This window comes from Drosophila pseudoobscura, chromosome X, assembly GCF_009870125.1.
Source record: "Drosophila pseudoobscura strain MV-25-SWS-2005 chromosome X, UCI_Dpse_MV25, whole genome shotgun sequence".
NCBI lineage: Eukaryota > Metazoa > Arthropoda > Insecta > Diptera > Drosophilidae > Drosophila > Drosophila pseudoobscura.
This window is the reverse complement of record NC_046683.1, coordinates 59,490,667-59,517,687: the sequence shown is the minus strand read 5'-3', so window position 1 is coordinate 59,517,687 and position 27,021 is coordinate 59,490,667. Positions and strand designations below refer to the sequence as shown.

At 46.8% G+C, this 27,021-nt stretch overlaps 1 protein-coding gene across 2 annotated transcripts in view; it reads left to right on the top strand.

The window, feature by feature from the left end:
• Con (leucine rich repeat protein connectin) overlaps nucleotides 1–27,021 on the top strand; it is a 119,529-nt gene that overhangs the window by 37,193 nt on the left and 55,315 nt on the right. For both annotated transcript variants that reach the window (XM_033382786.1, XM_033382784.1), the window contains exon 2: nucleotides 24,259–24,382. The gene's annotated coding sequence lies outside the window, so the exon portion shown is untranslated. The remainder of the gene's footprint in view (nucleotides 1–24,258; nucleotides 24,383–27,021) is intronic.

Below are 27,021 nucleotides of genomic sequence, written 5' to 3'. Positions count from 1 at the left end.
ATAAAACGCTTCAATGTTCACTTATTGGCTGGGCGTGAGGAATTTTTATATTAATTTATGGGTCTGACACCAGAACAGGCCGAGGAGAGGGCCAAGAAAGGGACGGGGGCGGGGTGCGGGGGCGGGGGGCGGCAGCAATCGGTTGCCTTTTAAATTATGAATTGAATTGGAACTGAGGAAAAACTGTTGAAAAGAGAAACCAGGCAGGTTTTCCTCCAGGTTTTTCGATTTTCATTCCTGTAGACTTTTCGCAGGCTTTTGCGGGCAGTTTCCTGCGGAAAAGTTGCTTTATTTTTCATTCAATTTCTCTGGTCTTTCTGCCGGATTCGGTTTTAATGGCTTTTTAAATGCCAACTGATAAATGGCCAGGCCAGCAGCATGACAAATGAGATTTCCGACTCGACTCTCGTACTGCCATAAAGTGTTCCGCTCTTCCGCCTGTCGGTGGATCGTATTTCCTTTTTTTTGTTTTTTTTTTGTTTTTTTCCAGTATTTTTTCTGTTGTTGTTGTTGTTTTTTTGGACGCTGCTACTCGGCGGATTATTAACTTATATGGAAAGCAAGCAGCTCTCATTAATAATTTGCTTATAAAGTGAAATGGCAAAAGGGAAAGCACACGCGCGCTCCACGTCGCTGTTGCTGCGTCAAAGATTAAACAAAAGGTCCTTCATGACAATATATTTTGCATACACGGCACGTCCAGGGTACTCGGAGGTATGTTGGGTGCAGACAGAAGATGGCGGCAATGCCTTCGTGTTTGGGGATGAAATGTTGGAGATAAAAGACCCAGGCAAATGCCGTATCAAAAAGCACCATCATATCTGCTAGATTGCCGAATTTGGTTCAGATCGGATCGTTATAAGAGCCAGAAAGCGGTAAAAAAGTATCGTTGTGGCTGTTGGAACACCTGGTCTTAGTGTCAGAGCAGCGAGCTTTTGAGTGCCCTGCTCTAAAGGGTATATCTGTCGACTGGGCGATCCGTGCAAGTGGAATTTCGGTCGAAATTAAATGACAAAAAATAACAAGTTCCCAGTCATCTTTCAGGGTTTTCCTTTGGGAATGGCAGGCAATGTGGTGTGTGGTGTGGTGTGGTGTGGTGGCTAAGGGTCTAAGGACACTCTGTGTTTTGGCAGAGAGCAGAGAGAGAGAGAGACGGAGAGAGGGACCATACTTTTCGCGTAATTTCACGTATTTTGTGCAAATACACTCGAAGCAGACTTTCTGGCAAGGTCTTGTCTTGCCAAAAATCTATGTATCTGCCACTCCCCCCCCCCGCCCTCTCTCCCCTCTCTCCCTGTTCCGTCTCTCTCCTCCTTTGTCCTGGCAGTTTTGCGCCTTCTAAGAGCCAGTCCGGGCGCCGGCTGTTTGTCAGTTTTTCCATAAAATTAAATTTTATTTATTCATACATTAAGAATGTATCTGTCTGTCTGTCTGTTGGTCTGTCTGTCTATCTGTCAGATACTGCTGCCCGTTTATGGGCGTGCAGATGTGTACACGAGTGGGTTTTCGCCTGGCTGTCTTTCAAATAATTGCGAAATGCAGTTAATCTCAACTAATTGGCCAAACACTCGGAATCACTCGCAATCACTCGCAATCACTCGAATCACTCGAATCACCATTTTGTGAGCTGCTCTGTTTATCCGTAAACAAAATACCGGCAGTTCAAGAAAACTGCAATATCATTTATATTTGCTTTTGGATGGGCAAAACAGCAGCAGCCTCGTCCTTTTGCTAGCATCCTTGGCAAAATGTACAAACAATGAGGCAGCACTTTCAATAAGTCAAGAGACGACGAGCCAGAGCAGGCATCTCCCTCTCTCCCTCTCTCCCTCTCTCTAAATGGATTAAAAAGCAATGCCGGAAACTAAATTGAATCCTAGCCCCAAAGGAAAAAAAGGTTTGCCGTTTTCCTTTACGTTTTTCCCCACTCAAAATTTTACTATTCATTCGATGACTTCTTTTAAAGACCATCAACAACATTGTTTCTCGGGCGGGGGGCAGGGCAGGGGGGGTGTACGATGGGTGTATTTCTCTGAAAAGTGATTTGCCATAACGTGGCTCGCACTTTGGTCGTAAAAAAGAAGCGACAACAAAGGCCAGAACTGTGGCCGGGGCTGGGGCCTGCTAAACTGATTTTTATATCTGGCCAAAGAATGTTCTGGGCCAAAACAATAGTGCGTAAAGATGGGCAAATTGTCTATTTAGAGCTGCCACCAACAACAAAAAAAAAGGGATACACAAGGTCGAATCCTGGCTTCTTGTTGCCCCGTGGGTGGTCCTTAGGCCCGGGCTCAACGAAGCTCAACATTTTATAGACCGATAGACAGAGACTCTGAATAATTTATGCGCCATAAAAATGAAATCGAATTGCAAGACGAAGCCAGGGCCAAGGACCAAGCCGAAAGAGAGTCATCAGGCGGCAATTTATAGCCGTCTTGACCGCTTCACCGCCTGCACCGTTACCTGTAAATGTATCTGTATCTGTAAATGTATCTGTATCTAAACATATGTGTCTTGATGTTCAAATTGTATGCAAATTAAACAGCGGCATCATCGCTGGCCCACAACAAAAGTTTCAACATAAATTTTCCCTAAAATGCGGAAAAATAAATTAAATTAAATGAAGTTTGAAAACTGCGACAAAGCGGTGTCCCTACCATAAATTGTCCTTGTTTTTCGAGCGCCCCGAAAAATGTTTGTTTATGGCGCAAAGGGGGGCGGGTGTGGGGGCGGGGGTGGTTGAATTTTTACATAAAATATCTCTAGTCACGAAAATTGCAATGAAAATATTTGTGGTGTTGGTAATCAAATTAAGGTGGCAACTCTGCATCCATCAGATACTTATTAGAAAAGTTGGGCAAAGGCATGTGGGGGGACGGTGGGGGGCGGGGGGAGCGGGGGATGGGTTTTGGGACAAGCCCGATATTCCACGATTTTGATTGAAATTGAAACGCAGGAGAAAGAGAAGGCAATACAGGAAGACAGAGGGGGTAGGCAGAGGGGGGACAGAGGAGACAGAGAGGGACGACAGAGCGGGGTAGACAGAGAGGGAAGACAGAGAGGGAAGACAGGGAGGGAAGACAGAGAGGGGAAGACAGAGCGGAATGGAATATAAGAATTTAATTGAAAGATAGTTCTTCGATATGAAATTGCTAAGAAATCCTCGCACGGTACGAGACGTGATCTCGTTTCCGAATGCATTCTGCTGTCATTGTCTTCACGGTGTCTCGCCGCGACAGAGCGAGAGAGGGAGAGAGCGAGCGAGTGAGAGGTGACGTGACTTGAACTCGAACGTGCCCCATATTAGCGGCAACGGCAAGCAATTCGGGGTGGCAGCACAACGTAAACATAATCATCATCATGCATGCGGCAACCTACATATATGTATGCCCCATTCTGTTGCCCAATTCCACTGCCAATCCCATTCGTTGTCGCATGAAAAGTGGAAAATCGGGTTAACAGTGCCAAAAATGCAGACAAAAGCAGCAGCAACGGCGGCAACAGCGGCAGCACTGGCTGCGGTTCGCGATAAATCAGCAACAATACATTCCCTAACCTCTAACCCCGCCACCGGCTCAATGCCCCCAATCCCACCCCCCCACCCCTCAATGCCCCTCAATGCCATTGCCATTGCCATTGCCATTTCTATGGCGCTCAGGTCGTTCACAAAAATAGATTTAAAATTTATAAATTATGAGCATTTGTTGCAGCAAATTGAAATGTTACGTTTGCAGCGAGCATTTTGATGCAACGACCCCCCCCACCCCCCACACCCCCGATGAATGTGTGGCGCTTTAATATGCTGCAAGCATTTCCCATCATCTGAATCATTTAATCTTTAAAACGCCAATCGAAGGGGGCTGGCAGGAAGGAAGGAAGGGTGGCAGGATGGCAGGCTGGAGTGCGTTTACGCATAAATGAAACCAAAGAGTGAAAAGATAAGACAAATGGCATCGGGAAGCTATGCTGCATTAATGAGGGAAGAAGAGAGGGAGAGAGGGGGAGAGGACACCCCTATCTTTCGACCACACCAGGGTGATCGAAGGATCAATGGTTGAGCCCTTGAGACCGTGGAGAGCAAGGACAGTCCCATTCGGAGGCTTAGGAGGTCCCAGGTCCCAGGTCCGTGGGGAAAGGGGCCTCGACGACGACGATTTCCCAGGGCCGGGCATAAGAAGAAGAAGATTTGGGTGACTGATTCCTCCTCTTCCCCGTTGCGACAATTCCTGGCCAAGTGAGTGTCCAGAGGCGGCCTCTGATGGCTCAAGTAACTCCAGAGCCGAGCGCTTCTTTGATCTGGCGATTTGAGAGGAAATCTCAGGAAAAACAAAGATTTGAAAACACTTTTGAGTGTACGAGACTCGACATTGGGCCAACACTATGTTGTGGGAGGCCTTGATGAGTGTATAAGAAACCTCCCAGATCTTTTGGTGATTTGCGGAGTTAATTGATGGCTTGAAAAGACAAAGGTGTTCCCACAGGAAAGGGGTTACGAATAGGGGCGGTCTATCCCTAAGATTCTGAGTGGAAATGGCAGTAGAATGTATCTAGGAATAGGTGGAAGAAAAGGCACTATAAGGGTAATAAACCATAGGCTATTTGTAGACTCATAAATTGGGTTTTGGGAACCCTTCAAGCAGTACGAATATCTCCATCGTTCAAAGTGGCAGCAACTCCAGTAGGATGATAATAAATCCCAGTGCCGCTTACGAGGGGGGTTCAAGGCCACAACTCGAATAGGCCAGGCCCACAGGTCCAAGGGTAACACCCTTTTTATAGGATTTTCGATAACCTACAGATATGTCGTCTCTCCCTCTCTCTCTCTCTCTCCCCAAAGTCCACCCTCTGTTGATAACCTTTCTTTCTCTCGCTGAATCTCTTGGGGGAATTTTCCTTCATTGGTAGATAAAGTTTTGGCAAAAGTATTCAATGCATTTAGATGAATTATTTGATAATTGAATTTGAATTATGCGCCACTCAATTTATCTGTTATTGCATAATTATCATTCAATTAACAAAGTCCAATAAATTATATACAATTGAATAATGCGAGCAGTGCATAAATTCGAGTACAGTCGACCATAAATATAACAAACAAACAAACAGACAAACAAACAAACGGCCGGGCACTTAATTCAAAAATTCAAATTCGATTTTTGGCTAATTGAGTAAATCCGTTGGCGTTTCCGTTTTCGTATCCGTTTTTGAGGCAAATGTTTGCCCTGGCGGTGTCGGTGGCGGCATCTTAAAAATTATTGACAATTTCATTTCGAATATAGAGAAATCATATCTCTGTCTCTCTCTCTCTCTCTCTCTCTGTGTGTGTTTGCTCTCTCGCTGGCGGCATAAATCATTGGCTTAGTTTATTTCAAGTTACCAAACAACCCAAAGGCCACCCATACCACCCACCCACCCACCCACCACACGGCACCACATCGCACCACTCTTTTAGGAAATACCGCACTTTCGGCCATTTGGGATGATTTTATGGCAACGCAACGAATGGAAACCATTTTCATATTTTCATATTTTCATATTTTCATGCTCGTATATCAAAAAGCATTTTTCAAAATGTCTGTGCATCGGTTGTCGGTGCTTTTGCGGTGGCCAAAAGCATAATAAAATGCAGATAACGGCAATCAAATTTACTGGGCTAACGGGTTCTAGATGGAGAACACTACCCCCACTCCCCCCACACCCCACTGGAGGGGGGGAGATTTAGAGACGTGTGCGTATAAAAATATTTCAATAATTCCCCAACCAAACAAAACGGACAATTAATTAAACAAAAAATATTTATAGCCCCCCCAAAACCTCGTATATCTTTTGGTTATTCCATCTTTCATGTGTTTTCGCTCGTCCTGGAATGTTTTTCCCAGACAACATCCGATTATGGGATGGCTGCCTGGATGCCTGCTCTGCTAATTAATTTTACAGACATTCGAAAGGGCCCTCAGAAGCCCTTAGAAACGGTGCCCTTTTTTATATATATAATATATAATATATAGTATATATGGAAGTTGTATTTATGCTAATCAAACAGAATCCTGACCTCAGGCAAAGTACGCCTCGGAATCAGTAAAACACAAACAAATCCTGGGAGGAGCGGACCGGTCTCTTTTTTGGGACACTTGGCAGTGTGTACCGCAGAATAGGGTGGGGGCTTGCCCCCCCTGCCCCTGGGGACCTTAGGCCGTGGCAAGTTGCTGCCTTCTTCGGCTTGTTTATAAAAATAATTAAGAAATATTTTCATGTTTTTATAACTTTTTCCAGGCAGCAGCGAAAAACTTTTTAAATAGACAAACTTTTGTTGCTGCCGCCGCGTATCCGTATCTGATGGATACATTTGAAAATCTCGAAACAGCTAACAACATACTTCATTATAATATTTTCACTTTCAACTTGCCAGCCAAGTGTCCGCCCCTCCCACCCTCTCTCTGGGCGGCCCTGTTTGGGCCTTGTTATTGTTCTTGGTCTGGCTGTGGGCCCCCTGAGGCGGCTGGTGGGGTGGTGGGGGGTGTTCCCTTGACAAAATGTCTAATTTCCGTGCAGGAAAGCAAGAAATTACTTTATGGTTTGTTAATAGCAGGCGCCAGAGAGAGAGAGAGGGAGAGAGCGAGAGAGCGGATCCTTCTCTGGGCTTAAATGTTGTGACATATTTTGCTTTGGAGGCTGCTTTCCGGCCGCCGGCCATTTGCCTACGAGGATGCGAGTCGTCGTCCTGTTTAATGGGAATTTAAACGGTAACAATTACAGTTTCCTAGAGGGGGTGGGTGGGTACCCACCTGTCAAGTCAATGAAACTTTCGCCCAATGCGCTATTGAAATTTTTGGCGTGTACGAAGGAAGCGACACCTGGTCCTGCCAGAGAGCGGCAGGGGGGCGGGTGGGGCACAAAACTTTACCTCAACAAAACGACACATCCAGGAGTAGGGATTCTGGATACCAATGACACCCTCAGGCATCCCAGGAATTTCATCATCATGTTGAATGTGTTCTTTCTTCTTTTGCTTCTTCTCCCTGGCCCTGTCCGTAGGAGAGTCCTTTTGTCGTGGGTGGTCGTCTCTCTCTCTTTTTCATTTCTGCTTTTTTCCTTTCCCTTTTTATATCTGCTTTTAGTTCTGTATACGAGTACATTTATGGATGCAAAAACCAAAGATAACTTTCGGCTAGACGCAGAAATAACATTTAGTGCGAGTATCCTGTATCCCCCCCATGGGCAGGGATTATGTTTTTCCTAGAAAAAAGGTAACATTATTTGTATGTTTGTTTATTTTTCATCTTTTTTGTTTTAAGGGAAAGTTCCTTCTATTTAAATAGCAAGTGGGGAAAAGTGGCTCAGTTCTGGTTTGCTTTGAAGACCGCTCCAATTCCAATTATCTGTGGGGGCTAACCCCTCCCCTATCCCCTGCCCTCCCCGCGCGCCCTTTGCTGTCAGCGTCTGTCTGTCTGTGCGGCCTGCAAATATTTCCGCCCTTTTGCGACGATACAAGCTTTTGCATTGCCCACATTTTTGTACCCTTCTTTGGGCTGCGAGAAGGGTAGCACGATTTTCCCAAGATGTTTGCCAGGCACTGAAGTACGGAAGGAGACGCACCTCGATCGCTGCGGCACTGCTACCTTTTCAGCTTTACTGAGTGCGCTTTGACGCCTTGCTTGACGAAAGAGAGAGAGGGAAAAACGAAGTTTGCTGTTGTACTGAAGAGAGAGCGCGTAGCAAGAGCCGACCACAGCAGTTACATTGCGCTGTTAACGAAGCGCTGTTCGCTGGATCGCTAACAGCTGTGATGTTAACAGCATTCCACTCTACAGTTGATCTCAGAGAGCGTTTACATTGCGCTGTAAACGAAGCGCTGTCTGCTGAATCGCTAGCAGTCTGTTAACACTGCGCGCTGGAGTGTCAACAGCTCTCCGTTCTTCTGATGATCTTAGAGAGCGTTTATATTCTGCTGTTAACGAAGAGCGGTCCGCTGGCTCCCTTAACAGTCTGTTAACTCTGTAAGCTGTGATGTTAACAGCATTGCGCTCGTCTGTTAATCTTCGCGCAGAGAAAACGAGAACGAGAGAGCAGTAAATGCTCGTGCCTATTGCTTGCAAAAACAATTTTGCAGGTGGCTTTGCCAGGCAGAGAATAAACCCAAGAACTATGTGTGTGTGTGTTTCTATGTTTCCTGTATTCCGAACATGAACAGACATGATCAGCCGTGGGCAAAACATATGTAAATAGGCGCTCTTCGTGTCTCCCTCGCCTTTGAGAAAAAAAAGATCGATCTTTGAGGGTATCTAAAACGTTATGTGGAAAGCCTATGCCCAGGCTAGAATTTTTTGTGTTGTTTGTTTTTTTTTTCTTTTGCTTTGGGTTTGGGGACTCTGGAATTTTTTTCTCTCTTTTGTTTGTCGGTGTGTGTGTGTGCGCGTGTGTGTGTGGTTGCCTAAGCCCCGCTTGTAGTACGTGTATTTGCCAATTTTGTGTCTGCCGGCCGCAACAAGAACATCAGAAGCAGCAGCACCATCAGCAGGAGCAACAAACAAGCTGAACAGAACCGAACAGAACGGAACAGAACAGAAACAGAACTGCAGAGGGCCTCGGGGGCCAGAGAAGAAACTAATTTCTTGCCGGGATTTGGCCGTCTTTTGTATCGTTTCGCTCTCTCCCTCTCTCTCTGTGTGCCCCGCGGCAGAGTTAAGTTTCCCTGCCACTCCCCCACCCCCTCCCCCCTCTGCATTTCCCCATTGTTGTCGAGGGTTTTACTCCAGTTTTTCGTTGTTTGTTGCTTGTTAGCAGCCAACCAGTCGGCCATTTGCCTTGAATGCCATTTCCTGTTGCCCATTTTTTGGCATCGACTACAGGACTCGGGCCGCCTCGAGGCGAAATATTTAAATTATTATTTCGTCTGCTGCCGAAGAAAAGTAAATTTGATTAGGAAAAATAAATTCTACCCTTGGGAGCCCAGCTACCTGGCAAAGGGAAGGGGGTGGGGGTGGCGTGAGAGAGGGGGGGGGAGGGTTAAACAAAAAGATTTCCATCTGCTGATGATGCAGTTTTCTTGTTAATTAGTTGCAGTCGGTTTTATGCCCCGCGTAATTTGTGGCATGTGTTTGGGATCCCACCAGTCGGTGCCTCCCCACCGCCCCCCACTCCACTATCCCTGCTCATGGAGCAGTGTCTGGCAGAGGTCAGGGGCTGGGGACTGGTGGGACCGGGGACTGGTGGGATATTCAATATAATTCACATTCAATTTCCATTTCCAATCTGCGGTGCGGCATTCCACCCGAGGGCATCACATGTGCGGCGCAGTCCAGATGCCATCAATTGCAGCAAGGGGCTTGCACCCACACCCACACCCACACCCACACCCCTACGCAGCATGAGGCATGCGGCATGAAGCATATGCCTCGTAATCAACCCCTTGTTGCTGCCGCTTCTTCTGGTGTTATGTTCTCTCTCTCTCTCTCTTTCTGTTCGCTCTGGCTGTAAACAAAACATTCATCAAAATTTTATACACTCAACATGTGCCACGCCTGGCTGCATGCCCCATGCCCCATGCCCCACCAGACATACCCCGGGGGCCCTGACAATATTTGTTTGTGTTTTCGTTTGTTGTTGTTTTTGTTGTTGTTGTTGTTGTTGCTTTGGCTGTTGCTGCTGCTGCTGGCTTCGATTTTTGAATGTTCTTTGAAAAATCACAACTAATTAACTTTGCCGTTAGCTTCCACTGCTCCCCCCTGCCCCCTGCCCCCTGCCCCCCGCCTCTCCTGGTGCTGCTCCCCTTGTTTCACCTTCTGCCGCTGCTGCTGCTGCTGTCCAGATGTGAACAGTCCATAAATAGAAGACGTGCCCTGTTCCAAAGGTAGTTCTGTCGACATCCGGTCGCTTGATAAGAAATCTCTCTCTCTGTCTCCAGCTAAATGAGCCTCATCATCTCCTCCTTCCCTCAGACAGAGGTGGGTCCCCCATTGCCCCCCACTCCCTGCAGCAGCAGACAGAGGTGGCTCCCCCCTTGCCCCCCACTCCCTGCAGCTTCAGACAGAGTTGGACCACCATTTCATCCACCAGACAAAGGTGAGACTTTCCAGGGGGAGAAATGCCTGCCCTGAATATTGGCTTCTTTATGGATTTATGGGATCTTTGAGGCAAGTCTAGTTCGGTGGGGGGGGGGGGAGCGAAAGAGTTTCCCCTGATTTACAGATCTTACATCCTTGAAAGCTGCTCTTTGGCCTTGCCTTTTCCATCACAGAATCTGAGGCAATCTCCCCCTAAATCTGCCCCAAATGGCCGATGATTGATGGGGTTTCCCAGCTAAATGGTAGATGATTGATGGGCAATCTTTTTGAGGCCTGATTGATGTTGAAACTCTGCTAAATGTGGTGGAAGATCTTCAATTTTCGGCCTCTAAAGCCCCTCTATTCTAGACTTCGATTCTAGAGCTCTACCGAGATCCATTTTCTGAGCAGATCCTTTTTTTGACTATTTGTATCCTTTGGTTGGATTTGTTCGTGGCAGAAACTTTTCTTTAATCTGCCATTCTTTCGAGCTGTTCGTTTTTTTTTTTTCCAATCGACTTTCAGCTTATTTTATGAAGAAAACTTTTGTTTAATTGAAACAATCGAGAGGGGCAGAGAGAGGGGGGCGGGGGGAAGAAAGTTCATAAAAAATGGGTTAATTCTTTTTTTGCATTTCTGCGGCTGCGGCTGTCGCTGTCGCTGTGATTGGAGGCGCTGCCTGGTTGCTGCCTCGCGCTGCTGATTGTTTCCCGGCGACTGGCTTTCCATTGTGTTGCAACTTGCTGCAAGAACTGTCGATGAGCGGGTAAATTGTTGGAAAGTTTTTCCATCCCCCCCCCGCACACAGTCTCCTCTGGCGCAGACAATGAAGGTATTTATTAAAACAAACTTGGGTCGACGCAGCGGCCTTGGGGGGGGGGGAGGCGAAAGTTTAGCCGCAGTTTGAGGCAATCCTCAAGGAGACGGCGACGGAGTCTCGGTGTCTGCCAGCGGCAGGCGCATAAATGTCACTTACGCGCTTCTTGACGCCCAGCCCCAATGCGGCAGCAGCGCCAACGCCATTGTGGGGCATCAGCCATTGAGAGAATTGTGAAAGTGACAATTTCGACAGCCACCAGCTGGGAGGAGTCAGAGTCCTGGGAGAGTCCTTTGGGACGATCCCGAGGCGTCATCCCCGTCGTCGTCCCCATCGTCGTCCCCGTCGTCGTCCCCGTCGTCGTCCCCATCGTCGTCCCCATCGTCGTCCCCATCGTCTGGCCAAAGTGTAAGTGCAAATTCAGTTTTGGTTTAATTTCGACAGGCTGTGGTCGGTCGGTTGCCCCCTCTGCAGCAAGCAATCGAGTCGACTGCAGCAAGTCCTTGCCATTGACCAAAAGCTGTCAACAGAGTGCCTTCCTCTGGAGTCCTGTCTCTGGCTCCCCCCCTCCCCTCCCCTCCCCCCTCCCCTTGTCAGCTGCGATCTTTATTAAGTTTTCGCTTACTTTTCGCCAAGTGCGACAGAAAGTTTTTCGGGTCTCTTCTGTCCCCCTCGAACCCCACCCCCCCTCCGCCCCTCTGCCCTTCTCTACACAACTTTCGTCTTTGCCTTCCAAATAGAGTTTTTCCTTGTTTTTCCACATTTCGGCTTTTGTTTTCTGGTTAAGATTGAAATCTGGCCATTCCATAAAGTCTAACCCCAACCCGTTCCACCTCTAACCTTCCCTTAATCCCGACCACCACCACCCCCCCCTCAATAGCCATTTCCATTTTGGTGGCAACTTTCTTTCGTTCTTTCTTTCGACTGCAAAATTTGTTGTCTATTGCTTTTCGTACGAGAACTTTTCATTGGTGGAAAATTAATATTTTTGAAAAGTTTTCGGACTAAAAATATTATATGGGGCACAGCCACTGTGGGAGAGAGAGAGAGAGAGCACAGCCACAGTGGGAGAGAGCAGGAGGGTGAAGCCACAGTGGGAGAAAGAGAGAGTAGGTAGGAGTGCTTAGCCACTGTGGGAGAGAGACAATAGGCGTGCACAGCCCCTGTGGGAGAAAGAGAGAGCAGGAGAAGGCGTGCACAGCCACAATGGGAGAGAGAGAGATGGTAGAGAGTGCTGGTGAAGTGGTGAAGTGCTTAGCCACTGTGGGAGAGAGACAGCAGACGTGCACAGCCACAATGGGAGAGAGAGCATGAGCCGGAGATTCCCCCAAGTAAAAGTCCTGCACGTCTGCCTCATTTCCTCTCTCCCTCTCCCTCTCTCTCTCTCTCTCTCTCTCCCTCTCTCAGTTATTCAATATTTTGGTATTTATCTTGTCAGAACAATAAAATAGGGCACAAATACACAGACAGGACATGTGTTCGAGTGTCTGTGGCGTGGCGTGGCGTGGCGTGGCGAAGGGAGTAGCCAGGAGCCGGAGTCCTGTGCTATGTGGGTCACTGTGCGGAGAGGCCTGGAGCAGCTTGCCATCGGAATTTACATGTTCGAACATTCCCTTTTAAGCATTTTGTAAGCCATTGGAAAATTGACATAAGCTGCTTGTACTCCTCTCTTTTCTCCGTGTTCCCCCCCCTGCCCCCTGCCCCCTTGCCTCATCGATTCTTGAGACGTATATGAAATGTATTTTTCTAAGCAAAAAAAAGAAAAGCGAAAACGATGCCAGACGCAGAGATAGAGACGAAGACAGAGACGAAGACAGAGGAGGAGCTGCGGCACAAGCAGAGAATTGACCGCAGTGTGCCACAACTGGTGCAACTGCTGCTGGGAATCCCCGATGAATTGACAGACACCTCGGACCAACACTTGCCAAAGGACACGCTGGCGGTGCCTCAAAAAGTTGCTGAGCCGTCGGCCGCAGATGTGAATGCCAGACTGCAGATATTTCGAGCTGCCTTTGCGGCCAAAATCATCGAAAAGCAATCCCCAAACGGTGCTCCGTCCATCCGTGGCTCTCAAGGATCTCAAGTGGCGTCTGATCGGGTTAAATTTATGCATTAGCTTCTCAAAGGATGAACTGCTCCCAAGAGCCTCGCCCGGTCTGGTATTTGGAGCTACAACGGAGGAGGAGGCCCAAAGGGCCTTGGGAGGATCTACGAATCGGGCTCCAACTTATGCCGGAAGGCCTCTTCGACTGGCTTACAAATCCCTGGAAGAGTGCTACCTGGAGATCATTCCTTGTCGCTACTGTGCCTTGAACGTTCTCCTTCAACAAAAGTGGCAATATTGCCACATAAAGTACTCCAAAAGTACTCCATAAAGTACTCCTAGATACGCCTAGATGGGATCCTATAGATACACAAACCAATTGTTGCCCCAAAATTATCAAACATTTTTTTCCTGCTTTTTTCTGTTTCCATAAGTTTCGCTTGCTCTTTGTATCTTTCAGATACATTATGTTCATCAAAGATGTATTTTTTTGTGTCTAACTGATGATTTGTATCTTTGTATCTGTGGGTAAATCAACGATTTTTCATGTTGATCCTTCCATTCCCTTTCGTTTCTACTATTTTCGTATCTATGAGATGCATTCCTTTGATCAACGATCTTTCTTTTCGGTTTTCGGTCAATAATTGATTTATATGAATGGTTTTATCTTTCAGACACATTTTCTCTCTAACTGTATCTTTCAGATACATTTTCTTTCTCCCTGTTTCTTTCAGATCTATTTTCTTTACAGATACTGTATTTTTCAGATACATTTTCTTTACAGATACTGATCTTTCAGATACAATTTCTTTCTAGCTGTATCTGTCAGACACATTCTTTCCAACTGTATCTTTCAGATACATTTTCTTTACAGATACAGCATCTTTCTGACACCTTTTCTTTACAGATACTGTATCTTTCAGATACATTTTACTTCTCCCTGTTTCTTTTAGATACATTTTCTTAACAGATACTGTATCTTTCAGTTTAATTTTCTTTACAAGTACTGATCTTTATGATACATTTTCTTGCTAACTGTATCTTTCAGAAATATTTCCCTTACGGATACTGTATCTTTCAGATACATTTTGCTTACAAATACTGTATCCTACAGATACATTTTCTGTCCAACTGTATCTATCAATAAATTTTCACTTTTGATGCTTTTAATGCTGTTCTTTTCACTTTGTCTCTTTCAACTACATTTGCACTTTGTATCTTTCAGATACGCTTTCATTTTTGACGCTGATTTGTTGCTTAATCGTTTATTTGTTTCCCCGCCACCGCGACCGACCCCAGACCCCGCCCTCCCCCTCCGCCCTCCCCCTCCCCTGCCGCAAAATATATTTTTATCAATTTCGAATCGGGCGACGACAAAAACCGCAAATTAAATCGTTTTCGGGTGCTGGCAAAATTTATTTCTAGCGCGTGGTAAAAGCCGCAATCCCCACACGCACTCGCACTGGCAAACACCCACCCACACACACACACACACACCGACACACACCGACACACACACACAGGATGTACCGTTGCAGAGTGCAAAAAATTAGAGAACGGCCAAAGCCAAAGCCAAAGCCAAATCACAGCCAACGCTGCAGCGTTTGCCAGCAACCGAAATTATTCTGTGGATTTTGCGGCCTGGGCGGTGGGGCAAGAAGAGAGTGTGTCCCCTCCCCTCCCCTCCCCACCCCTCCCCTGGGACAGGCGTTGCACGTTCACACTCTGGGCCATAAATTGCACCAACGCCTTGTTGGCCAATAAATACTAAAGTCTTGATATGCACTGTGGCAAACATCGGTGTTGTGGCGCCAAGTGCCATAAAGTTGTTGTTGTTCCAAGCGGGGAGGGGGGGGGGCGGCAGCGGGCAGCGGGCTGCGGGCGCGGCTAATTAAAGTTTGTGCCGCATTTTCAAATTAAAAATTGGTAATTTGTGTACAGATTTCCATCAACAGAGCTGGCCTATCGAACATTTGTATACCCTCTATGGGGCTTTGGCAGGGGAGTGGGGAAGATTATGAAGGAACTATGGGTGTTTCCCCTAGTTTGAAGGGCAATAGATACGATTTAGACTGGTTCTTGCTTTGTCTAGGACGAAGATAAACCCCCTGAGATTCGAAGGTAGAGTTTTAAGAGTGGAAACCTATAAGATCGAAGCACTAGAGGTTTGAAAATCCATCCCAGCGAAAGTGAACCATAATCGAGGCCCTGAATCATAAAGAATATTTCTATCAACTAAAATGGAGATTTTGCAAAAAACAGGTGGAAACTAAGCCTGTCGTGTGGCTCCTGGAACACCTGGTACTAATGGGTAATCCTATCGTCTATGCCAAACGTTTCGAGTGCTTTTTGCATATATATATTTTGTTTTTATTGCGTGGGTGGTGGACGAGGCCGTGCTTGAGGGATCTCCTGGTTTATGCCCCTGACAGCAGACGACGACGATGGAGAGGGTCATAAAATCTGTGCTGGCCGTCCAGGAATGGCGGAATGGAACGGCATCGAGTATATGACTCGGCTGATTGTGGTCTCCCATGGAAGTCATCAGAGGAGACAGGTTTATGTCTCGGAACTAGACATTTTATGTGTTTGCATTTCCCATTTTCCATTTTCCGTGGTTGTTTTTTCCCCGTCATTATCAGTCGGCCAACAGGCGGAATATTTCCACCTTAAAGGGGATTCCCATGGAAGGAATTTGATTTCGAATAAAACATGTTTTTTGTTGTTTAGTGTGTGTTTTTTACCCACACATATATCTTTTTTAATTTCCTCTTCAGGACGGACACACACACACACACACACACACACATTTGGGGGGCCAACAAATTTTTCATTTCATTTCGGGGGGGGGAAAATATTTTCATTTACTTTGGCTGCCGCTGCCATTAAAACCACACGCTGGAAAACCGCATTTGGAAAACATTTTAAATACCTTTTTACATTTTTATCAGAGCGCGTAGCCGTATTGGACATTTTTGTGTGCGAATTTTTTGTTGTTGTGCTTTTTGGTTTTTTTTGTTTGTCCAGAGATTTATTTCCATTCGAGCTTTCAATTTTCACAGAAACTGAAACGAAAATGAAACGAAAGCCGCGTGCCTGATTCCCGGATTTTAGGTATTTTTTTCGCTTTACTCGATTTTCCAAAAATTTTCATTTTAGTTGCAGTTTTTGTGGTGCCTTTTTTTTCTGTTGTATTAAACAAAAATTCTAATTAAATTTTTTTATGATTTTCCAAACGTTTGAGGGAAATTGATTTGCTTTTGGGGGTTGATTGGCTGCCAAGGAGGGTGGGGGGGTGGAGGGTTGGAGGTTCATTCGCTTGATTTAATGATTTTTCTCACAGTCTCAAAAGTAAATATTAAATATTTGCTTGTCGCCACCTGCGGTGGCAGGAAAGGAACGCCGTGCCGCACCGCGCCGCGCCGCGCCGTGCCGGAACGTGCCACATTTCAATAAAACAATCAATTGTCAAAAACATGTATAAACACACAAGTGGCGGGAGGGAGGGGGCAGGGGCAGGGGCAGGGGCAACAGGAGACAACAATCGAATTCCGGGCGCGGGTGTGTTTCCACTGAGATTCAAGTGGCGCGGTTGGTGGCAGGGGCAGGGGCGGGGGCCGGGCGCGGGTGCGTCGTTTTTGTCACTGGGAAAAGCCACGACGACCACCAAAGTTGATTTGCATGTCATTAACAGGGAGGGATCCCAATCAAACGGAACTGCAGCTAAAAATAGGGGAAAACCCAGAAGCAAGGGGTTTGGGGCAGTGGCAGTGGCAGGGGCAGGGGCAGGGGCAGTGTAAACAAAGCCGCACACTAAAAATATCACATGTCAGATGGAGGAACAGACACTAATTAGTGCTTCGCGGCAGTGAATATATCCATACCGTGCCTTAATGATGTCTGATCTGAAGATATCTGTATATACTCGCATGTATCTGTGTATCTGTGCGTGTGTGTGTGTGTGTGCGTGCGGGTTGTTTGCGTGGGAAATGCATTCATCCCCAATAAATATTGATGCCATAACGGACAAGAAATATGAGGCATAATATCCAAGGAATTGCTTGAATTTCCCATAGATTTTCCCATGCTTGTGGCTACCCATGAAATCTGTATCTCTATCTGTATCTGTATCTGTCGAGGTTATTCATTATGGGAAAATCAATCAAATATGAACCAAATATCTACCTGTAGATATCTGATTTCCCAGCAAACATAATTTCCCTCCCCCCCTCACCCCCCCTCACGAAACTGCCGTTTTGTTTCATATTATTTGTGGCAATCCAAGGGAAAATCCCTCTTGCAGATTGGCAAACAAAAGCTTTCACAATTTGCGAGAGGCTCCACAAAAACACCGAAAACTCCAACAAAAAAAAATGCCAATCTATCGGAGGAGAGTAGAAATCAAAGTCCCCAAACACCAACACCAACAGGTGCCACACGGCACGGGGCAGCTGCAGGACGAGCAGGTGCTTTGCCTGTTTTTCCTTCCACAATTCATGTGCATTTTGATGTCGTTTTTTTTGTTGTTGTTCTTCATTCGTTTTCGTTTGCATGGGAAATGTGCAAACAAAACTGTGAATAACAAAAATTGTGGGGCGGATAGAGGTTGCGGGGTGGAGGGGTGGTGAGGGGGGCTGCAAGTGTAACTAAGCTTTAATGGGGAGTCCTGGCAACAGCCTCCGATTCAATCTGATCCTGCCACCAGCTGCAGCACAGACAAGTTGTTGCGGTATCCAGCTGCAGCAGGGAGGCAAGGCCAGGGATTGCCAGGGATTGGGTGTGGAAGCAGCATGGGGCACGGGGCACGGGGCATGGGGCATGGAATGGCAGCAGACGATGGAGTGTGCCAGGCATTGGCTGAAGTTCAAATCCCAACAAAATTATTAATATGACTTTAGAAACCTAAGCAGCCAAGCGTTTCTCCCTGCACCCGGGCACCCCGCCCCCTGCGGTTGCCAAGACACCCGACAGATGTATCTGCTGGATGCATATTCAACAGCAGAAGCAGCAGCCAGCTCCCAACCCCCACCGTCTCTTTGGCAGTCTTTTGGGGCCCAAATTATGCCTAAGCTCTGATGCACTCTGCTGTTCCTGCTGCTCTCCTTTGCCCCAGAAAAATTATCTCACAGACCGTGTGTGTATCTTTCAGATACAGGCACTAAATTTGCAGGCACATTATTTAGTTGTTTGAGGCGGGCACAGTGCGGCGGTTAGGTCTTCTGTTATCTGTTTGTGGTTAAGGGATTATATATACAGATATGTATACATATATAAGATCTTGAGAACCACCACCGACCCCCCCACACACCCCCACACCCCCACACACAGCAGCCCTGTGCAAACGAAACCGCCTAAGCCTCAGACTCTGCCTCTGCCTCAGACTCTGCCCCTGCCTCTGACTGTGCCACCGCCACAGACTCTGTTGTGTGATAACTTTGTGTTTGCTCTTGCCTTTCAGCTGCTGGACTTTGTTTTGCTGCTGCTTCTGCTCCTGCTGCCAGCAGGGAGACAGAGGTTGAGGTCCTTCGTAGAACATTATCCACACCTTGTTTACGCATTTGTGCTGCGATTTTTTGCTCTCTCTCTCTGAGCCTCACACCCTCAACAAGTTTATCGCTGCTGCTGGAACTCTTGGTCCGTTTCGCTCCTGTCTCTAATTTACATAACCACGCAAATTAGTTTTGCGTCTGCTGCAGTTTTTATCTGCTGCACAACTTTGTCACGACTGCAGCCTCCTGCAGGCTGTGGGTCCTGCCCCTGGTACTCCCACACCCACTCCCCGCACTCCTCGCACTTCCCGCACTCCTCGCTTCACTTTAAATTTAGTTGCCAAAGTTATTTAAACTTTTCATACCCTACCACGGGGGGTCATACCCTTTATGGACTGTCGTTTGGCAGGGCACAAAACACAGACAAGTGGAAGTTGTTTCAATTCCAAGCACTGAAGGCAGAACAGATGACTCGCTCATTGCCTTCCCTAAAAATCACTCCCCGCGTTCCACTTCATCCGAATAGCTGATGCTCTTATTCCCTGCGTTAAAGGTCATTCCATTCCCATGCATTCCAGCTTTTCCAAACAGCTGACGCTGACATTCTTTTCGCTGGACTTCGCTTCTATCCCACGCGTTCCACTTCTTCCACACAGCTGACGCTGGCATTCTTTTCGCTGGATTTCGCTCCTTTCCCACGCGTTCCACTTCTTCCAAACAGCTGACGCTGGCACTCGTTTCGTTGGACTTCACTTCTATCCCACGCATTCCACCTCTTCCAACCTGCTGACGCGCTCATTCCCTTCGTTCCCTTTTCCAAACAGCTGACGCTGGCATTCTATTCGTTAGATTTCGCTCCTTTCCCATGCGTTCCACTTCTTCTACACAGCTGACGCGCTCATGCTCTGCCCTAAACGCTGTTCCGTTCCACCTTTTCCTATTTTTTGCAATCAAACTTGTAAAAGATGCCCTTGAATGGGGCACATCCACCTTTTCTAGGCATTCCTTCATACCCCCATCGCATATATTTTATGTTTCTACATTAAGGGTATCCCCATAACCCACTTTATTTTTATATATATTTTTTGCTATAACAAATTGAATTTTTTCAAGCAAACTTCTTTTTTTTTCGACCAAGTATTTCTCTAGTTTATTTTTCTAGCAATTTTCGAAAAATGAATTTTGTGAAACTTTTTTTTTTTCGGCCACAATTTTTATAGAATCCCCTACCCCAACCACCCACCTGTGTGTTAGAGAATAAGGGTTTAAAAGGGGCTTAGGGGAGGGCCCAGTGGTGGTGGGGGGGGGGGATGCTTGTCTCTTAGTTAAGACAACGATTCAGTTAACATTGAATCCCGCTCACTACTCAGTCGCTCTCCACTTTCTCTAGCTCTTTCTTCGCGGTGCGAGGGCGGTGGCGCCGAAGTTTTCCCTTGCACAGTGGTTTAAAGTGGTTAAAACCCGAACAACTTTCAGGTGGAAAGTGTTTAAAGTGATTTAAGACTGACTGTTGAGAGCACGATTAAAGCCAGCACGCACTGTGGAACCATCTGACGAAAAAAGGTGCCAATAATTGTTAGAGATGGAGTATTATCTGAGTTTTTGGTCAAATCTGAGTTTATAGTTGGGGAAATATGAAATATCTTTTATAGAGATATGCTCCATCTTTAAGGTCGAATAAAAAATCAACTTTGTTCCATGTGATGTTTTCTTTTGGTCTCTATTCTTAGCTGGATTTATTTTTAGTCTTTTTCAATGGGAAAAAAGGTTCTTGTTGGAAAAACTTCCACAGAAATTTAGATTTTTTCCAACCATCTTTTTTTCCACCATAAAAATACCCCTCGAGTTTCAAGCGATATATTCTTTATTTTTAACACTTAATTTGCAAGCTTCTAGACATCGTAGTACCCTGTAGTTTTGCAGACTAAATTTGGAAATATTTCCCTTTCAAATGCAGTTTATTTTTTTGAAAATATCTTCGGCTGAAATGGCCGTGTGTCCCACTGTGCGACGTCTCACGAAAGAGAAAAGAAGCGAAGAGCGTAAGCTGTTCTCTTTGCCTGGTTCCACTGTACATTTGGCTGGTGTCCTGCTGCGGGCATTGTAGTTCCATTGTTTTTGAAAGTTTTCTGTGGGTTTATTAAAGGCTTCGCTTCCTTTTTTCTGCCCCTGCCCCGCCCCGCCCCGCCCTGTCCTGGGATTCTGCAGCCGGACAACAACTGATTGGCAGCCGCAGTCGAAAAGAAAGTTTATATTATTAATGTGAAGGGGGGGGGGGGGGGGGGGGGAGGAGGTGGAGGAGACGGAGGGCCCCTGTCGAGCTTCGGCTGTTTTCGACAGCCCTGCTAATTGAATTTTTCCTTAAATTATAAACAAATAGATACAAAAACTGCGATATCCTTGTGGTTACTGCCATAAGGATAACAGTCAATTTCTGGTCTCATTTGGCGGCCAGGATCCCCTACAATGGAAATGTTTCCTGCAATTTTCATCGTCGTCCTCGTCGTCGTCGTCGCCAGGAACCCAAAATCAGGCTACGGAGGAAGTTATGTTATTTTTTTTTTTGTGTGAAACGTGCAACAGAAAATGTTGCAAATTGAAAGAAAAGTCAAACGCCCACTGCTGCCACTCTGCCTCCCCCCCTCCCCCGACTTTTCCCATATGCTTTATTTATTTTTTTGGGGCCTCTGCATTCTAAGCGATTTTCTGCGATTTCTTTTAGCAAGTTTTTACCTCGTTTTTCCTCGAGACGAGGTCTGTGTGTGTGTGTGTGTGTGAGTGTGGGGTGCCTTGTACTTAAAGTTGTCTATTTGCTAGTTTTTCCTCCATGCTGCATGCCTCCATGGCTCCATGGCTCCATGCCTCCATGGCTCCATGCCTCCCTGCCTCCTTTCTGCAGCTGGTTGTGTTGCTTTTGTTGCTGTTAATGTTGTCTGACTGTTTTGTTTGTTTGGTTTGTGTGCCGGCAAGAGCTGTAGCTGCATTGAAAATGAAAATGTTCGCACAGTTTTCCGCACAGTTGCATTTTCACTATGGTTGCCGCTTGGCGCGGCTCAGTTACTTGATACAGTTTTTTGTGCCCCCCCCCCAGAACGTAACCTCCACGCCCCCCACGCCCCTAACCCCTGAATGCTTGTTTTTTTTTGTATGCCCTTTGCAGGGGGTATTACGAATTTTGCTCTTCGATTTCTTTCCACACGGAATCCATATACCCATCTCGCTCTGTCCAAGGATGTAACGGCCCTGTGTCTTTCCCTCTTCTCTTGAGATTTTCTGGCAGTTGTTTTCCCTCAGATCAGCAGGCTCTACCCCAGATCGTGGCAGCATTTGGTTCTGCAAGGGTATCCAAAGCCAAGGCTTACTTTCCTCTAACCTGCCTCGTTTTTTGCTGCAGTTTTCTTTGGATTTTTCTCGATTTTTCACGATTTTTGTTTGTGTTTTTTTTTGCGTGTGGATGTGTGTCGCGATTTGCTCTGTTTTTTTGCCCCTCCACTCTTGCCTCTTCGGCTTCCAGTCCTGTCCTTTCGTCCTGCTGTCCTTCGTCCTTCCGTCCTTCTGCTGTTATGCTCATCTACTCAGTCGTGCGCTTTGTGCTCCCTGCTTTCTCTCTATTTTAAATGCAATATCTGATTTTTTTTTGTTGCTGTTGCACTCCGACTCTCTCATGCAGCATTCAGAGCGGCAGCTTGCGAGAAGAGTTAAAAGTCGAGATTTCGAGATTCCTTGGGGAGGGGCTCCTTGCCCCTTGGCCCTAGGCCCCTGTGCCCATGCCATGTGTGAGATACAGGTTTCGAGCGGGGCCAAAGGACATCAATTTGCAATGCCCTCACTCTCTCTCCCTCTCTCTTTCAATGGGGAGCTCGATAGGGGAGAGGGGGGGAGGGGGGGAGACTAAGAGTCACATTTGGAAAATTAATCTTTCTCTCCTTGGATTGCAGGATAATTATGACAAATAACCTAAGTAAACGGCATAAGTAAGTAATGCGATAAGAATTTTCTGATAAGCTCCTTGACTACCAACCCCCCAGCCATCGCTCCCCCCCCCCCCCCTGCACATCTGGCCCCCGTCCCCTGGTCCCTGGCAATTAGCACACAAACATGGAGCACCATCTACTGGCTCTCTTGGCTCCATGAATCACATAAAAGCATCCTTGGAGCTACAGAGTCCCTACCCCCTCACCCCCCCAGTCCCCCCTGCTCCATGCCGGGCTCCAGTTGCAGCTCCAGCTGCAGACAAATACCGAAAAAAAAACCCATTGCCGTTGCCGTTGAAAGTGTGCTTACGGTTCTTTCTATATAGCTGCCACGCCCCCATAATCCGCAGCCAGAGAGCGCATTTGCCAGCGCCATTCATGCAACTAATTTGATTTTTTTCCCAAGCAAGTTTTGCCGCTGTTCTAAAACGGGAGTGAGGGCGGGGAGGGGTGTGGCGGCTGGGGAGGGGGGTAGCGGCTGGGGGGGGGGGTTGGATTTGAAAAATATTTTCATTAGACATTTTGTAAATATGAGCAGCTTACTCTGGGGATTTTCCAACTTAAAGGCAATGAGAAATCATTTCAAATAGAGGACGAAAGGACTCGCCCGCCTTCAGAGACAGTGGCGGGGACAGGGGCAGGGGCAGGGACAGAGGAGCAACGACAGCTACAATGACACGGCGCTTTTCTTTGGTGCAGCTGCAACAATATCATTCAATTATAGAAGAAACATAGAGGAAGTATGTATGCTCTCCGGCTTTCTTTCCGCGAAATTAAGTAGTTTTCTCGGGCGGAGAGAGCTGCAGAGGACTATTAATTGGAGGACTCTCTCTTTCTCTAACCTGATTTGTTTCAAGTGGATAAAGATAGATAAAGATTTGAGATAAAGATACAATCGATGGAAGTCTGGAGCACAAAATAATCAATTAATCGATATATATCGTTAGGTAAACTTTGATATTCCGAAACGGAGTTTGAAACGGGTGGTATTTGTGTGGGATAAATTTGTGTATCGATATATCTAGATCGATTACTGTGCATATCGATAACTAGAATTGAATCGGCTGTTATATGAGCAAAATAATTATAGTTTGACGATAAATATCAATAGCTTCGATCATGAAATGCACTGGCAAGGAATACATCGAATATATTACTACAAAAATCGCTTTTAATCATCCATAATCGATTAATCTACATCGAAATGATGGAACTGAAATCTCGAGTACTATCTGAAATATATCTATGTCGATAACTGTGCCAACCGATAGCTAGAATTCAATCCGATGTCATCTGAACAAAAGAAATGATAGTTTAACGATAAATATCGATAGCTTCGATCATGAAATGCACTGGCAAGGAATATATCGAATATATTACTACAAAAATCGCTTTTAACTGTCCATAATCGATGAATCGACATCGAAATGATGGAATTGATGGAATTGAAACCTCGAGTACTATCTCAGATATATCTATGCCGATAACTATACATATTGATAACTAGAATTCAATACGATGTCATCTGAGCAAAAAAAATGATAGTTTATCGATAAATATCGATAGCTTTTATTATGAAATGCAGGAATATAAGGAATGTATCGAATATAAAACTATAACAATCGCTTTTAAATGCCCCTAATCGATATTTTAGAACCAATCAATGAATCCTAATCGAAATGAGGGACCTTAAGCCTCAGATACTATCTCAGATCTCAGCAATGTACGGTGCCCCTGCCCAACAGCCGGCAACTTGCACTTGATAGTCGATAAACAGAGACCGTAATACCCTCACTTAGTGCCCGCCCGGCACCGCACACCCCCTCCCGAGCCCGACTATGATACAGAAATCTAATTTAAGTAAATGCTTTTCCACACATTTTCATTGCAGTGCTCTACTCGACTCGTTTCGACGCGACTCCCGCTCTTAACGACTCCCGGGCGGCATTGGCATTGTCTGTCTGTCGGCACGGAGTTTCCTGCACACAAAAAGGTCCTGTGTCCGGGCTTTCGGGGTAAGTCGACTCTCTGCCGTTTGGCAAGAAAAGATACATTTTTGATTACCCCCGAGCTGCAATTGTGCCGCCCAAAACCCACCCCACCCCACACCACTCCACCCCGTGCTTGCAACACACCTTTCACTTTTAATTATCTAAAGGGGAGTGCAAAGCCCTCTGCCCCGCCCATGCCTTTTCGCCTAGGCCTTTAACAGTTCATAATTAAATGAGAATTTTCCTCCGCCGGTAATATTTCGAGCGTAAATTTTTCGAAATTTCGAGTGAAGGCAATTTCTTGCCGCTTTCTTTTCGGCTCCGTGCCGTGCCGTGCCGTGCCGCTTCGTGTGTGGGAAATTTTCACAGATTTTGCACGTGCAACTGCCCCGTGGACCACCCCGACCACCCCGGCTCGACTCAGACTCGTAAATATTCATTACAGTGCCCCGTGCCGTATGTTCTGCGACTTGCCACCGGAGATATTTGCATAAAGTTGCCGAAAGTGAAATTTGTTTTTGTTTCGTGGATTGGAGGGGGGTTGGGGGGCAGTGCTGCATCTGTAATTAGGCCTCGAACTGACCTTGGGCGGAGGGAAGGGGGGTGGCTGTGGGAATGTGGCAGCTGTTTCGGCTTGCAACTATCTGGCGGCTGGCTGTCTGGCACGACGAATCCTTAGCTCTTCAGCTCTTCAGCACTTCAGCTGCTTGGAGACATGGCATTATGTGGACATGGACCTCTCATCAATGGATATTAAGCGTACATAATCCTTTTACATGCCTCGTTCCACATGCCTCAGGCCCATGCCCATGGCCATGCCTCATTCTATGCCATGACGACACGCTGCCAGCACTTGTTGGAGCGCTTGTTGTCGCTCTTTGTGGCGCCTCCAGCCTCCACCAAGGCGAGATCAGCTGCACACACACACACACACACACACACACGGACACACGGACACAGGGCTGCGCCTTTGTGTGCGCCACTCATAACTTTGGCGCCGCCTTTGGTGACGCGAATGCGTTTAGAAAAACTTTCTACAACTTTAAGCCGCTTACCAGCTTTGCACTCTCTCTCTCCCCCTCTCCCTCCCTCTCTCTCCGTGTCTCTCTCTCTCCACACAATCCCTGGCTCCGACCCTTGGCCTGGCCTCTTCTGGTCAAACACTACACTCGTGGCCTGGCCTGGCATTCATTTTATTGAATTGTGTGGCAAGTTTTCAGATGTTGCACGGTGCCCAGGGTGTGGGGGGGAGGGGGTCTAGGCGTAAAAGTGTGTGAAAATCCAATTATGAAAAGGGGTGGCCCTTCACGCCCTTCACGCCCCTCAACCAAAGGCAATTAATATGGGAATAATCCGTAATATATAAACACAGTCCCTGCCAAAAGTTTGCTGCTTTAAAGAGCGGCAACAAAGCAAGGCATACAATTCCTTGTAGATATTTACGGAAAGTTGAGAACTTAATTGCCACCAAAAAAGAAACCGAAAAGTTGTTCAAGAAAGTCCTCCCTCTTCCCCCCGTGTGTGTGTGTGTGTGCCACAAGTGTGTGCCACACAAACATTGAATGAGTATCTCGTTCTCCAAAGGCGTAAGGAGAGAAAGGAGAGAGTAGTCTACAGATGGCAGCCGCGCAACCTTTTTGCTGGGCAGCCTTTGATTTATTGGCATCCCCAAATCAGTGGGGGGGTGGGGGTGGGGCTGGGGGTGGCTTGCCTTTGACCAGTCAGGATTCGGTACGGTTCGGTTGGCTATCCAAATCACGCTTATTGAATTTCATTTTTTTTTTTCTCCCTTATTTTGTTGCCCCTTTAATGGCCCTAAAACACACGCACACAGATACACACACACACACAGATACACCGATACACAAACCATTTAAAAACGAACTGGGGAATGTTTTGTGAGCTGTCAAAAGAATGATTTTAAATCATTTTTGGGAAAGAAATCCGCAAGCCTCAGGCCTCCAGCCTCAAGCATCGCCGGAGAATAATAATTTTGCTGCTGTCCAAAGGGTGGAACACCCCTCATTGCGACCACTCTCTCCCTCCCCCACCTCTCTGTCTCTTTCCCTCTTCTGTGCTGGTCCTTCAGGCCTCTCTCGAACGAATAGCCGATGCATAAGCAGCGATTTTCCCTCCCCACCGCCGTCTTTTAGGCTTTTCTTTGATGTGTGTGTGTGATTTGGCTTAAGCCCAAGACCAAGACATGCCCTTTCTTTAGGGTACATTTGGGCCATCTTTCTGTGGTTTGCCCCCTCCCGCCTGCGGGGCAACTTGTTTTGCAATTAAACGTGGGCCCAAAAACAGGTGGCAACAGGTGCCCGCATGGCACGCAGCACGTAGGCTTCGTGCGTGTTTTATTTATGGCTCGCCTTCCGGTTTACCTGCCCCCCACCCGTCCCCCCCCTCCCCCTCCCCCTACCCACCCTTTAATGCAATAAGCAAATGAGCGAACAACGAACGAGCGCAACAGCTCCTCCCCGCCCCTCACCCTCTGTTGCATCCCGCCCCCAAAAAAAGCCTCAAGAAAACTGATGTTGCACGCACACGACGTTGAAAAGTCATTAAGTACAAATGACGTTGCTGCAAAAACGCTGCCAGAGAGCTGCACGGAGGCGGAGGCAGAGGCAGAGTGGGGGGAGGGGGGGGTGGCGCCACAAGGCTCA